This window comes from Eschrichtius robustus, chromosome 1 (genome assembly GCF_028021215.1).
Source record: "Eschrichtius robustus isolate mEscRob2 chromosome 1, mEscRob2.pri, whole genome shotgun sequence".
Lineage (NCBI taxonomy): Eukaryota > Metazoa > Chordata > Mammalia > Artiodactyla > Eschrichtiidae > Eschrichtius > Eschrichtius robustus.
In genome coordinates this window covers 143,504,402-143,514,547 of record NC_090824.1, presented here as the reverse complement: position 1 = coordinate 143,514,547, position 10,146 = coordinate 143,504,402, and the positions used below count along the sequence as shown (strand labels likewise).

The window sequence follows — 10,146 nt, the reverse complement described above, 5'->3', positions numbered from 1 at the left end:
GAACCTCAGTTTCGATAAGGATACGGTAGATTTTCCTCACCCATTTTGTTCAGAGTTTCAAAGGAATGCATACAAGGGTGTCATCATCGATCCAAGCACATGCTGGGATGCTGCAGAACACAACCGGGCAGGGCGCTGGGCTCTGCAGGGGAGTCATGAGCCTGGGGTATCACAAAAGTCTGGAGAATCCACAGCCCTCAGGCCACTCAACAAGACGAACCATCAAGCCACTCTTGCAGCCATTGGGCCCATCTCAGGAAAACCTAATATCTAATGGCACATCTTCGGGTGGTTGAATACCTACCATCCTGAGTTATCCGCGACCATGCTCGGGATCATGGCCCCGCCTCACTTTTTCCAGTTCTTCTTAGCACCTCCAGTCATCAGAGCACACGAAGATCTTCTTGTTTTTGCCGACGGCGAGGCTTGTCCAGCAACTGCACCTGGGAAGTGGACTGGTGACCTCAGAGGACATGATCCATGCAAACATTTTCCTGGGCTTGAGCTCTGAAACTGCTTCCCAAGGACCTCTATCCCTTACCGAGAATTGACTGCATGTCTGATAGTACGACTGCAGGAAGTTAGGCACATACATTGGCCGGTGTGTGAGAGGCTGTATTTCTGTGTTCATGCGTGTGACTGTGACTGCGTACGCAGACGCTCTTGTCGGTTTCTCTGTGTGCCGCTGACTACGCGTCTTGGGCTCTGTGTGTCCCTGTAGCCCTGTGAAGAGGCGTCCAACTGTAAACGCCATAGTTTATACACAACACCCTGTCTAGACCCCCAACTGAAAGGAGAAAGCCCCCTGTCAGCTTCCCGAGGCCGCATGCAAACTTTAACCCCCAGGGGCTGTTGAAATACTCCACGGACTCCCGCTCTCCCACAGCCAGGCCTTCTGACCAGAGCACAAAGACTGGACGAGACCTGCCTCCCGGCCGTGGGTGTGACATCTACGTGCAACTCGAGAACCTGCCAGCTACCAGCACATCTGATGTGCACTTGGGGTCACTCCCAGCACTTTCGGAAGCAAGGGAACTCCCATGGGTGACCCGACACCGACCTATAGCATTCTACTGGCAAGATGCAGCCTGAAACCACTCAAGGGGCTAAAGAACATCGAACAAAGTGCAACTTCTTGCCAACTAGGCCTAATCACTTTCCTTTGACCCGTGGGAATGCCCACCACAGGAGGCAGTGGGCTTCAGCAGCCATGACCCATGTTGGAACCCGGAAGCGGAAACTAGGCCACCTTCCCGGCCATGTCCAGGCAGCTCCCATCCTGCAAGGTTCGCGGCCCTGACCCCTAAGGAACCGCTCAAACGCTCAACAGCCTCGTCCAACGTGCCCTACTCTAGCCAGCAGGGCGACGCGTCCCTACTGGAAGCCACAGACATCTTCCGAACACGGGAACACTGAACACCAGGGAAGACAGACGGCAAGCCTGTCTGCTTTGAAGATTGTGATCCCACCTGATGCATCCTGGAAATTCTCCACTGCCACAGTGACACCACTGAGGAACTCAGAGTGATCAAAGGCATGGTCCCCGAGGACCACAGACAGACTTGCCACGGAAGACCTCTGCCATGTGAGGGGACTTGGAAGCCTGAAAGGGAAGAGTGGCTGGCCTTGGCAGCGCACCAGGGATGGCAACAGTGCCCCCTTCTCTGCCCCGCCATCGGACTGCTCTGGATAAAGCTCTGGCTATTCGAAAGGCCTGCATGCCACACGGGCCGGCCGCGTCATGCCCTCCGGCAGAAACACTATCGCTTTGCACATTCCCAAAAGAGGGAAAAGAGCGACCAAAGGGCTTGTTTGCATAACTGAACTACCCCCAAGAAGGCCCGCACAGATGCCTCAGCATGTCCATCTTCTCTATGTCCCGCAAGACACCCGTGGGGAGTCACTCCTCTGGAAACGGGATTGCAACTCTTCACAGGTAACCTACCTCACTGCATCCTCATGAACTGCCAAAGCCATCCCCACCATAGGCAGCTGATGCCAGGCCATCACGTACATGACACATCCTTGGGAAGCTGAGGCCAGCGCCTGCAACCCAATGATGACAGCCCATCCCACGACATCACACAGGACCTGTCCTCATGATACCTGACCTTTCTCTCCAGGGCAGCAGCCACTACGCAGGCTTAAATGCAGCACTCGATCCTCACCCCACTCCACGATGATCCACTTAGCGCCAACAGTGTGCTGGCAGCTTCAGGGGCAGCAGCGAGGCCTAATCCATCAGCCCCCTTCCACAATCACCAAACTCCATCCCACACCCGCCCACAGCTCCAGCCCCACCGGGCACTCAAGAACCTCACCGCACCAAACACGACAACAGAGAGGGCCACAGGCCTGGCCTGTGGCTCCAGGCTCCAACCAGGGAACCTTGCTCATTTTGGCTCCCAAAATCAACAACCCAAGCGGCAGGCGCAAAGCATGATCCTGGTCAAACACACTTCTCCAAGCTGAAAGCTCACTGGGCCCACACCAGCAAACACTCCGACTCTGAAGACTAGCAGGAGAGCCTGCCCCCTTGCATTCCCTCACGGCCTTTTAGCAGGAACCGTGGATTCATAGATGACCCAGCTTATGGGCAGACACGGTCGACCCTCAGTCAGGAGCCCCTCCAATACTGGAGTCCTTGGTGGTGTTTGCGTGAATGTCGGCAAGGGACACTGGCCTTCACTCCTAACAGTCCCCTACACCCGAGAGAGGAAACGTGCTGAACCTCAGTTTCGATAAGGATACGGTAGAGTTTCCTCACCCATTTTGTTCAGAGTTTCAAAGGAATGCATACAAGGGTGTCATCATCGATCCAAGCACATGCTGGGATGCTGCAGAACACAACCGGGCAGGGCGCCGGGCTCTGCAGGGGAGTCATGAGCCTGGGATACCCCAAAAGTCTGGAGAATCCACAGCCCTCAGGCCACTCAACAAGACGAACCATCAAGCCACTCTTGCAGCCATTGGGCCCATCTCAGGAAAACCTAATATCTAATGGCACATCTTCGGGTGGTTGAATACCTACCATCCTGAGTTATCCGCGACCATGCTCGGGATCATGGCCCCGCCTCACTTTTTCCAGTTCTTCTTAGCACCTCCAGTCATCAGAGCACACGAAGATCTTCTTATTTTTGCCGACGGCGAGGCTTGCCCAGCAACTGCACCTGGGAAGTGGACTGGTGACCTCAGAGGACATGATCCATGCAAACATTTTCCTGGGCTTGAGCTCTGAAACTGCTTCCCAAGGACCTCTATCCCTTACCGAGAATTGACTGCATGTCTGATAGTACGACTGCAGGAAGTTAGGCACATACATTGGCCGGTGTGTGAGAGGCTGTATTTCTGTGTTCATGCGTGTGACTGTGCCTGCGTACGCAGACGCTCTTGTCGGTTTCTCTGTGTGCCGCTGACTACGCGTCTTGGGCTCTGTGTGTCCCTGTAGCCCTGTGAAGAGGCGTCCAACAGTAAAGGCCATAGTTTATACACAACACCCTGTCTAGACCCCCAACTGAAAGGAGAAAGCCCCCTGTCAGCTTCCCGAGGCCGCATGCAAACTTTAACCCCCAGGGGCTGTTGAAATACTCCACGGACTCCCGCTCTCCCACAGCCACGCCTTCTGACCAGAGCACAAAGACTGGACGAGACCTGCCTCCCGGCCGTTGGTGTGACATCTACGTGCAACTCCAGAACCTGCCAGCTACCAGCACATCTGATGTGCACTTGGGGTCACTCCCAGCACTTTCGGAAGCAAGGGAACTCCCATGGGTGACCCGACACCGACCTACAGCATTCTACTGGCAAGATGCACCCTGAAAACACTCAAGGGGCAAAAGAACATCGAACAAAGTGCAACTTCTTGCCAACTAGGCCTAATCACTTTCCTTTGACCCGTGGGAATGCCCACCACAGGAGGCAGTGGGCTTCAGCAGCCATGACCCATGTTGGAACCCCGCAGCGGAAACTAGGCCACCTTCGCGGCCATGTCTCAGGCAGCTCCCATCCTGGAAGGTTCGCGGCCCTGACCCCTAAGGAACCGCTCAAACGCTCAACAGCCTCGTCCAACGTGCCCTACTTCAGCAAGCAGGGCGACGCTTCCCTACTGGAAGCCACAGACATCTTCCGAACACGAGAACACTGAATACCAGGGAAGACAGACGGCAAGCCTGTCTGCTTTGAAGATTCTGATCCCACCTGATGCATCCTGGAAATTCTCCACTGCCACAGTCACACCACTGAGGAACTCAGAGTGATCAAAGGCATGGTCCCCGAGGACCACAGACAGACTTGCCACGGAAGACCTCTGCCATGTGAGGGGACATGGAAGCCTGAACGGGAAGAGTGGCTGGCCTTGGCAGCGCACCAGGGATGGCAACAGTGCCCCCTTATAGGCCCCGCCAATGGACTGCTCTGGATAAAGCTCTGGCTATTCGAAAGCCCTGCAGGCCCCACGGGCTGGCCGCGTCATGCCCTCCGGCAGAAACACTATCGCTTTGCACATTCCCAAAAGTGGGAAAAGAGCGACCAAAGGGCTTGTTTGCATAACTCACCTACCCCCAAGAAGGCCCGCACAGATGCCTCAGCATGTCCATCTTCTCTATGTCCCGCAAGACACCCGTGGGGAGTCACTCCTCTGGAAACGGGATTGCAACTCTTCACAGGTAACCTACCTCACTGCATCCTCATGAACTGCCAAAGCCATCCCCACCATAGGCAGCTGATGCCAGGCCATCACGTACAAGACACATCCTTGGGAAGCTGAGGCCAGCGCCTGCAACCCAATGATGACAGCCCATCCCACGACATCACACAGGACCTGTCCTCATGATACCTGACCTTTCTCTCCAGGGCAGCAGGCACTACGCAGGCTTAAATGCAGCACTCGATCCTCACCCCACTCCACGATGATCCACTTAGCGCCAACAGTGTACTGGCAGCTTCAGGGGCAGAAGCGAGGCCTAATCCATCAGCCCCCTTCCGCCATCACCAAACTCCATCCCACCCCCGCCCACAGCTCCAGCCCCACCGGGCACTCAAGAACCTCACCGCACCAAACACGACAACAGAGAGGGCCACAGGCCTGGCCTGTGGCTCCAGGCTCCAACCAGGGAACCTTGCTCATTTTGGCTCCCAAAATCAACAACCCAAGCGGCAGGCGCAAAGCATGATCCTGTTCAAACACACTTCACCAAGTTGAAAGCTCACTGGGCCCACACCAGCAAACACTCCGACTCTGAAGACTAGCAGGAGAGCCTGCCCCCTTGCATTCCCTCACGGCCTTTTAGCAGGGACCGCGGATTCATAGATGACCCAGCTTATGGGCAGACACGGTCGACCCTCAGTCAGGAGCCCCTCCAATACTGGAGTCCTTGGGGGTGTTTGCGTGCATTTCAGCAGGGAACACTGGCCTTCACTCCTAACAGTCCCCTACACCCGAGAGAGGAAACGTGCTGAACCTCAGTTTCGATAAGGATACGGTAGAGTGTTCTCACCCATTTTGTTCAGAGTTTCAAAGGAATGCATACAAGGGTGCCATCATCGATCCAAGCACATGCTGGGATGCTGCAGAACACAACCGGGCACTGCGCTGGGCTCTGCAGGGGAGCCATGAGCCTGGGGTACCGCAAAAGCCTGGAGAATCCACAGCCCTCAGGCCACTCAACAAGACGAACAATCAAGCCACTCTTGCAGCCATTGGGCCCATCTCAGGAAAACCTAATATCTAATGGCACATCTTGGGGTGGTTGAATACCTACCATCCTGAGTTATCCGCGACCATGCTCGGGAACATGGACCCGCCTCACTTTTTCCAGTTCTTCTTAGCACCTCCAGTCATCAGAGCACACGAAGATCTTCTTGTTTTTGCCGACGGCGAGGCTTGCCCAGCAACTGCACCTGGGAAGTGGACTGGTGTCCTCAAAGGACATGATCCATACAATCATTTACCTGGGCTTGAGCTCTGAAACTGCTTCCCAAGGACCTCTATCCCTTACCGAGAATTGACAGCATGTCTGATAGTACGACTGCAGGAAGTTAGGCACATACATTGGCCGGTGTGTGAGAGGCTGTATTTCTGTGTTCACGCGTGTGACTGTGACTGCGTACGCAGACGCTCTTTTGGGTTTCTCTGTGTGCCGCTGACTACGCCTCTTGGTCTCTGTGTGTCCCTGTAGCCCTGTGAAGAGGCGTCCAACAGTAAACGCCATAGCTTATACACAACACCCTGTCTAGACCCCCAACTGAAAGGAGAAAGCCCCCTGTCAGCTTCCAGAGGCCGCATGCAAACTTAACCCCCAGGGGCTGTTGAAATACTCCAGGGACTCCCGCTCTCCCACAGCCACGCCTTCTGACCAGAGCACAAAGACTGGACGAGACCTGCCTCCCGGCCGTGGGTGTGACATCTACGTGCAACTCGAGAACCTGCCAGCTACCAGCACATCTGATGTGCACTTGGGGTCACTCGCAGCACTTTCGGAAGCAAGGGAACTCCCATGGGTGACCCGACACCGACCTACAGCATTCTACTGGCAAGATGCAGCCTGAAACCACTAAATGGGCTAAAGAACATCGAACAAAGTGCAACTTCTTGCCAACTAGGCCTAATCACTTTCCTTTGACCCGTGGGAATGCCCACCACAGGAGGCAGTGGGCTTCAGCAACCATGACCCATATTGGAACCCCACAGCGGAAACTAGGCCACCTTCCCGGCCATGTCTCAGGCAGCTCCCATCCTGCAAGGTTCGCGGCCCTGACCCCTAAGGAACCGCTGAAACGCCTAACAGCCTCGTCCAACGTGCCCTACTCCAGCCAGCAGGGCGACGCGTCCCTACTGGAAGCCACAGACATCTTCTGAACACGGGAACACTGAACACCAGGGAAGACAGACCGCAAGCCTGTCTGCTTTGAAGATGCTGATCCCACCTGATGCATCCTGGAAATTCTCCACTGCCACAGTCACACCACTGAGGAACTCAGAGTGATCAAAGGCATGGTCCCCGAGGACCACAGACAGACTTGCAACGGAAGACCTCTGCCATGTGAGGGGACTTGGAAGCCTGAAAGGGAAGAGTGGCTGGCATTGGCAGCGCACCAGGGATGGCAACAGGGGCCCCTTCTCTGGCCCGCCAACGGACTGTTCTGGATAAAGCTCTGGCTATTCGAAAGCCCTGCATGCCACACGGGCCGGCCGCGTAATACCCTCCGGCAGAAACACTATCGCTTTGCACATTCCCAAATGTGGGAAAAGAGCGACCAAAGGGCTTGTTTGCATAACTCACCTACCCCCAAGAAGGCCCGCACAGATGGCTCAGCATGTCCATCTTCTCTATATCCCGCAAGACACCCGTGGGGAGTCACTCCTCTGGAAACGGGATTGCAACTCTTCACAGGTAACCTACCTCACTGCATCCTCATGAAATGCCAAAGCCATCCCCACCATAGGCAGCTGATGCCAGGCCATCACGAACAAGACACATCCTTGGGAAGCCGAGGCCAGCGCCTGCAACCTAATGATGAAAGCCCATCCCACGACATCACACAGGACCTGTCCTCATCATATCTTACATTTCTCTCCAGGGCAGCAGACCCTACGCAGGCTTAAATGCAGCACTCGATCCTCACCCCACTCCACGATGATCCACTTAGCACCAACAGTGTGCTGGCAGCTTCAGGGGCAGCAGCGAGGCCTAATCCATCAGCCCCCTTCCGCCATCACCAAACTCCATCCCACCCCCGCCCACTGCTCCAGCCCCACCGGGCACTCAAGAACCTCACCGCACCAAACACGACAACACAGAGGGCCACAGGCCTGGCCTGAGGCTCCAGGCTCCAACCAGGGAAACTTGCTCATTTTGGCTCCCAAAATCAACCACCGAAGCGGCATGCACAAAGCGTGATCCTGGTCAAAACACACTTCTCCAAGCTGAAAGCTCACTGGGACCACACCAGCACACACTCCGACTCTGAAGACTAGCAGGAGAGCCCGCCCCCTTGCATTCCCTCACGGCCTTTTAGCAGGGACCGCGGATTCATAGATGACCCAGCTTATGGGCAGACACAGTCGACCCTCAGTCAGGAGCCCCTCCAATACTGGAGTCCTTGGGGTTGTCTGCGTGCATGTCAGCAGGGAACACTGGCCTTCACTCCTAACAGTCCCCTACACCCGAGAGAGGAAACGTGCTGAACCTCAGTTTCGATAAGGATACGGTAGAGTGTTCTCACCCATTTTGTTCAGAGTTTCAAAGGAATGCATACAAGGGTGTCATCATCAATCCAAGCACATGCTGGGATGCTGCAGAACACAACCGGGCAGGGCGCCGGGCTCTGCAGGGGAGTCATGAGCCTGGGGTACCGCAAAAGCCTGTAGAATCCACAGCCCTCAGGCCATTCAACAAGACGAACAATCAAGCCACTCTTGCAGCCATTGGGCCCATCTCAGGAAAACCTAATATCTAATGGCACATCTTGGGGTGGTTGAATACCTACCATCCTGAGTTATCCGCGACCATGCTCGGGAACATGGCCCCGCCTCACTTTTTCCAGTTCTTCTTAGCACCTCCAGTCATCAGAGCACACGAAGATCTTCTTGTTTTTGCCGACGGCGAGGCTTGCCCAGCAACTGCACCTGGGAAGTGGACTGGTGACCTCAGAGGACATGATCCATGCAAACATTTTCCTGGGCTTGAGCTCGGAAACTGCTTCCCAAGGACCTCTATCCCTTACCGAGAATTGACTGCATGTCTGATAGTACGACTGCAGGAAGTTAGGCACATACATTGGCCGGTGTGTGAGAGGCTGTATTTCTGTGTTCATGCGTGTGACTGTGACTGCGTACGCAGACGCTCTTGTGGGTTTCTCTGTGTGCCGCTGACTACGCGTCTTGGGCTCTGTGTGTCCCTGTAGCCCTGTGAAGAGGCGTCCAACAGTAAACGCCATAGTTTATACACAACACCCTGTCTAGACCCCCAACTGAAAGGAGAAAGCCCCCTGTGAGCTTCCAGAGGCCGCATGCAAACTTTAACCCCCAGGGGCTGTTGAAATACTCCACAGACTCCCGCTCTCCCACAGCCAGGCCTTCTGACCAGAGCACAAAGACTGGACGAGACCTGCCTCCCGGCCGTGGGTGTGACATCTACGTGCAACTCGAGAACCTGCCAGCTACCAGCACATCTGATGTGCACTTGGGGTCACTCCCAGCACTTTCAGAAGCAAGGGAACTCCCATGGGTGACCCGACACCGACCTATAGCATTCTACTGGCAAGATGCAGCCTGAAACCACTCAAGGGGCTAAAGAACATCGAACAAAGTGCAACTTCTTGCCAACTAGGCCTAATCACTTTCCTTTGACCCGTGGGAATGCCCACCACAGGAGGCAGTGGGCTTCAGCAGCCATGACCCATGTTGGAACCCGGAAGCGGAAACTAGGCCACCTTCCCGGCCATGTCCAGGCAGCTCCCATCCTGCAAGGTTCGCGGCCCTGACCCCTAAGGAACCGCTCAAACGCTCAACAGCCTCGTCCAACGTGCCCTACTCTAGCCAGCAGGGCGACGCGTCCCTACTGGAAGCCACAGACATCTTCCGAACACGGGAACACTGAACACCAGGGAAGACAGACGGCAAGCCTGTCTGCTTTGAAGATTGTGATCCCACCTGATGCATCCTGGAAATTCTCCACTGCCACAGTGACACCACTGAGGAACTCAGAGTGATCAAAGGCATGGTCCCCGAGGACCACAGACAGACTTGCCACGGAAGACCTCTGCCATGTGAGGGGACTTGGAAGCCTGAAAGGGAAGAGTGGCTGGCCTTGGCAGCGCACCAGGGATGGCAACAGTGCCCCCTTCTCTGCCCCGCCATCGGACTGCTCTGGATAAAGCTCTGGCTATTCGAAAGGCCTGCATGCCACACGGGCCGGCCGCGTCATGCCCTCCGGCAGAAACACTATCGCTTTGCACATTCCCAAAAGAGGGAAAAGAGCGACCAAAGGGCTTGTTTGCATAACTGAACTACCCCCAAGAAGGCCCGCACAGATGCCTCAGCATGTCCATCTTCTCTATGTCCCGCAAGACACCCGTGGGGAGTCACTCCTCTGGAAACGGGATTGCAACTCTTCACAGGTAACCTACCTCACTGCATCCTCATGA

General features: G+C 55.4%; 4 non-coding genes across 4 annotated transcripts; all 4 read right to left on the bottom strand.

The window, feature by feature from the left end:
- On the bottom strand, positions 1 to 93 carry LOC137751127 (small nucleolar RNA SNORD116). The gene has a single exon (XR_011070697.1). It is a non-coding gene; the product is annotated as a small nucleolar RNA SNORD116 (small nucleolar RNA).
- A 2,634-nt stretch (positions 94 to 2,727) lies between these two features.
- Positions 2,728 to 2,820, bottom strand: LOC137750880 (small nucleolar RNA SNORD116). The gene has a single exon (XR_011070633.1). It is a non-coding gene; the product is annotated as a small nucleolar RNA SNORD116 (small nucleolar RNA).
- Positions 2,821 to 5,455: 2,635 nt separating this feature from the next.
- LOC137750475 (small nucleolar RNA SNORD116) lies at positions 5,456 to 5,548 on the bottom strand. The gene has a single exon (XR_011070455.1). It is a non-coding gene; the product is annotated as a small nucleolar RNA SNORD116 (small nucleolar RNA).
- A 2,635-nt stretch (positions 5,549 to 8,183) lies between these two features.
- LOC137750416 (small nucleolar RNA SNORD116) lies at positions 8,184 to 8,276 on the bottom strand. The gene has a single exon (XR_011070436.1). It is a non-coding gene; the product is annotated as a small nucleolar RNA SNORD116 (small nucleolar RNA).
- Positions 8,277 to 10,146: the final 1,870 nt, after the last annotated feature.